At 39.8% G+C, this 4789-nt stretch overlaps 1 pseudogene; it reads right to left on the reverse strand.

The window, feature by feature from the left end:
* Positions 1–430: 430 nt before the first annotated feature.
* Positions 431–548, reverse strand: LOC126292531 (5S ribosomal RNA; annotated as a pseudogene).
* Positions 549–4789: the final 4241 nt, after the last annotated feature.

Here is a 4789-nt window from a genome sequence, read left to right on the forward strand (position 1 = left end):
TAATGTTACTACAGAATGTATAAGGAACTTAAGAAATAACAGTAAGATAAACAGAAATGAATTCATGCAGGAAAAGTGTGAGGGAACATACAGTAAACACCATCTTTGATAGTGTGGTGGTACTGCATTTTAAGAAGTAAAAAGTTGAACAATATACATATATAAAAGGAGCAAACAGGAGAAACATGAAATCTGTACATAAAACTGTGCCTATGTAATCAGCACTAGCAGCACTCCGTCTTCAGGCCACAAGTGGCCCATCGAACATCCGACCGCCGTGTCATCATCAGGAGAGGATGCTGATAGGAGGGTCATGTGGTCAGCACACCGCTCTCCCGGTCGTTATGATGGTTGTCCGTGACTGGAGCCGCTACTATTCGATCGAGTAGCTCCTCAATTGGCATGACGAGGCTGAGAGCACCCTGAAAAATGGCAACAGTGCATGGCGGCCCGGATGGTCACCCATCCAAGCGCCGGCCACGCCCGGCAGCGCTTAACTTCGGTGATCTGACGGGAACCGGTGTATCCACTGCGGCAAGGCCGTTGCCTGTGCCTATGTAATAGTTTGCATTAAATAAATGAACCAAGTAAAATAAAAGATAAATAAGGGTAGTTGATGAGACAACTACAAGAGGTATTAAACATAGAAAGTAATACAAGTAACAGTTGAAAGAAAAACTTAACAACTGTAACTACAGCCTATATGGATTACATAGACAAATTCAGTGAACTAAGAGAACTTAATGAATACAGGAAACTGGGGAATATATAGGAACAGACGGTGTGAGAAGTAATGAAAAATAGGGATGATTATATGAAGTTTAGGAGAGGGTAAATGTTAAGCTGTGTCTGGTCATTTTAGATTAGATCCAGACTGTGATCTCGATGTTCGTTTGTTTCCAAAGCTACCAGCAGGCTGAGGATTTGGCCTCTGCTTGCTGGCTGGTATTGGTGGCTCTCACTCAGTACATGACAAGCAAATATGGAGTCAGAATTCTGCAACTTCCAACTGGGTTCATGTTCAGTCAGCCTACTTGCTATATCTCTGCCTGACTGACTAACGTAAAACTTGTCACAGAACAGGTAATTTTGTATACCCCATGATGGTTCTTATCATTGGTACTGAAAATAGACTGCGGTTTGGTGTTCTTTACAAAGTAGGGAAGCCAATACTTGTTGGAGTTTTTGCTACAATGAGTGACACCTCTCCTAGATATGGCAATGCACACCACTTCTTGCAGACAACGAAAGGGGCAGCAGATGGGCCATAGAGGAGGTGTATAATTTTCAGTTGTTGTTTCCTGTGCAAGATGTTGTCAATCAGGACTGGACTGAAGCCACTGAGTGAGACAAATAATTTTATTGTATCTATCTGTGCTTCATAACAGTCTGTGGATATGGGAACACGTATAAGACGGCATACCATTCAGTGCAAAGTTGCATATTTGTGTGCTATGTGATTTCGAGAGCAAGAAGGTATTACTGTGTCTGCAGTCATAGTTGTTCTAACAATTTTGAAACAATGTGTCTGTGTACTGATGTCAATGGTGAGATCTAAGAAGTTTATGGATTTGTTGGCATTTTCATTGTGAAAAGAGTATTTTTATGTTGACTGCCTGGGATTTGCAAATATGTGTTGAGCTGTCTTCTAGTGTCACTCTACATAAACAGCAAATCATCCACATATCTAAAACAGTATTTAGTATATTCCACACAAAGGTTGTTTCAGAAAACGTTGTTCAAAATGGTCCATGAATATTTCAGTCAACAATGTACTAAGCGGAGAAACCATAGGTAAGCCACCTAATCGTTAATACAATGTGCCTTGGAACTGAAAGTAGTTTTGTGCTAATCGTGTCCGAGCGGACAGTCTCAAGTCATTCAATTTCACAGGATTTGCATTTAACCTGTACGTCAACTGTGTCAGAATATCAATGCATTCCACTACTGATATGTTGGAAAACAGACATCAAAGGATACTAATTTATCACTGTGTGAGGCAGATACACGTTCTATCTTATTTACAAGGTCCAGAGTTTGAAATACGATCCTTTTGTTTGAATTTAGTGTTGCTCTTAATTAATGTGCCCCGTTTGCTAGTTAGTTTGTAAGATGGAGCAATGAATGATGATACAACTGGACGAACAGGAACACCTTGTTCAGTAGTTCAGGAAGCTCATGTATGTAAATATCTAAAGATGGCCTTGTAAGACCAAAACCGGGTAACACAATGAAAGTAACTGTGAAGAACAAGAGAAAACCAGCGCTTTTCATTTATTATTGCAATATAATTAATTGTATTTTTCCTCCTCGTTTCACATAAATATTTTCCTAACCTGTTTCGATTTCCTAGCAAATCAAATGATATTTTTCAGAAAAAGGAAAAACTGTGATAGTAAAATACTAGAGAACTCAGTTACCAAAATTATACGGACATGAATAAATTGCACAGAAATTCTCAGCAAGTCAGACTAGCGAACGCAGTTACAGTGGAAACGTATCTGCGCTCTGATTGTTAAAACGTACCATTAGAGTTCACTATGTAGAACAAAAAAAAAAAAACAAAGAAATGAGAATAATACATAATTTTAACTGCTGATGTAAGATTGCAATATCACAGATAGAAAACTGACGTTGAGAGAAAGCCATCTTAAAATGAAAACTAGTACAAATGTTATTTCACTACTGTTGTAGAGAAGCTAAGAGTGCACTAGAAGCAGGATACACGATGCTCACCTTCGGACGCGATGCACAAGCAGTAACGAGCTAGTTGGCGAGTCGCAAGTGTAGCTACGCTAAACAGCCACAACATTATGAAATTTGAATGAAGACACTATTACACAAGTGCGAATCGGCAAAAAAAAGGAATCCCGAGAAATGAAGAGGCTACGAACTGGAATAAGACGAACAGACAAGAAAATACCTCGAGAAATGCTTTGTTACATAAATCTGTTTTCTCTCAAACAGTGTAATTTAAAAACATACTCGCAGATATCAAGATGTTGATCTATCGATCTTACAAATTTCTCAAACTGAGAGCTGTAAGCTTTTCATAACTACCTAAGTTACAATGTTCTCTAAAGCAGACACCAAAGTATCTATTCGTTTGGTTAAAAAAAATGGTTCAAATGACTCTGAGCACTACGGGACTTAACATCTGTGATCATCAGTCCCCTAGAACTTAGAACTACTTAAACCTAACTAACCTAAGGACATCACACAGGTCCATGCCCGAGGCAGGATTCGAACCTGCGACCGTAGCGGTCACGTAGTTCCAGACTGAAACGCCTAGAACCGCACGGCCACACCGGCCGGCTGTTCGTTTGGTTACGGAAAATTTTGGGTAGGCGCCGCAATTGTCTGAACCAGCAATGATGTCATTTTTCACCCGTTTCCACTCTGAGACGCCTTTATTCATAATCAGTATTTTCTGTGAGTAATACCTCAACGATTAGCGAGGTTGTTTTTGTCCCGTCGTTACACCTACAAGAAAATGTCTGTCTTACTCATAAGACGCTTTTCGCTTTATTGGAATAAAGCATCATCACTGGTCTATAATTAAAGATATTTACAATTTTATTTGCCTTTAAGATCGAAAAATAGTTCATTATCGGTTGGTTGGCTTTTAATAACGGCAATTTGTGCTAGTCTATTAGTAAACATAGGGAAATGCCGCCTTCAGGAACGTTTTTAGTTTCTTTCTTCAGTAGACCCTGATACTGGAAGCCTATTTTTTCGATGCTTTGCAGAATTGTACACCTTTTCCACAGCACACTTTTACGTACATCACTGTTTACTATTTATTTGTATGTTTCCAATTGTTTATTGTGTTTTGTAATAGTTCCCTGGCGCGTTCCTTTCCAAGTACTGGAGGGATTCGGTTAGGCTGCGTCAGTCGCACATCACCGAATTACCTTCTCGCTTCACCCAATCGTTGCTCTGTGGACATTTTCACCTGCAGGGCTGTTCTTATGTGCCCGTTTCTGGAACTGTACCTCTCTGTAGAGCAGAGACAAGAAATTTCATGTAACAATCTTGTAGCTGTCTTTTAGTGTCTTCTGCTTACGATATATCACTCCAGACTGTAGGGCATCACGAGCAGAAGGAAGGCTTTGAACATGGCTTAGCTCTTAGAGAAACATACTTATGCTGGACAAGTCTCCGTATACCTTATTAGACTGAAGAATTTGTATATCTTGGTTTCCGTACTCAGAATCCCTATATTGACTCTCCGATCACTTGGCACAACACTACCATGAAGTGTGAAAATTCTTACATTCTCGGTGTTCTTCCCCTCCTAAGGTAACTTACATGGAGTCGGTGTTCTAGTCATTCAGATTGTCATTGTCTTGTTTACGTTCACAGTTAAACCAAACTTTCAGAATTTCTTATGTATCTCTATACTGGCGACGTCAGTCGCAACTAGCAAGATATTTAACTACGCTCTTTTCATTTATTTGAAGGTTCTTATTATGCCATCCATAAGCGTGTAGAAGAATCATTAATAAGAAAGCGGAAAGGCTCCCAATGCACACTTGTCCTTCTGATAAACCATTGTGATTTCCCCTATATGAACCCTGCTTTTTGAACACACTGTCTCTCTTTCTTTCCCCTCGGAGAAGCAGTTGCACTCTACGTCCGATATTCCTTTCCTCTACAGCTCGACCTGGTACGACCTACTATTCCTTCTTCAACGCAGTGTCTTCCAAAGATTCCTTTCTTCCAAAGATTCTTGGGAGAAGATCTTCATTCCTTACCTAAGAGTCAACCTAATTTTCAACATTCTTCT

This window comes from Schistocerca gregaria, chromosome 9 (assembly GCF_023897955.1).
Source record: "Schistocerca gregaria isolate iqSchGreg1 chromosome 9, iqSchGreg1.2, whole genome shotgun sequence".
Classification (NCBI taxonomy): domain Eukaryota; kingdom Metazoa; phylum Arthropoda; class Insecta; order Orthoptera; family Acrididae; genus Schistocerca; species Schistocerca gregaria.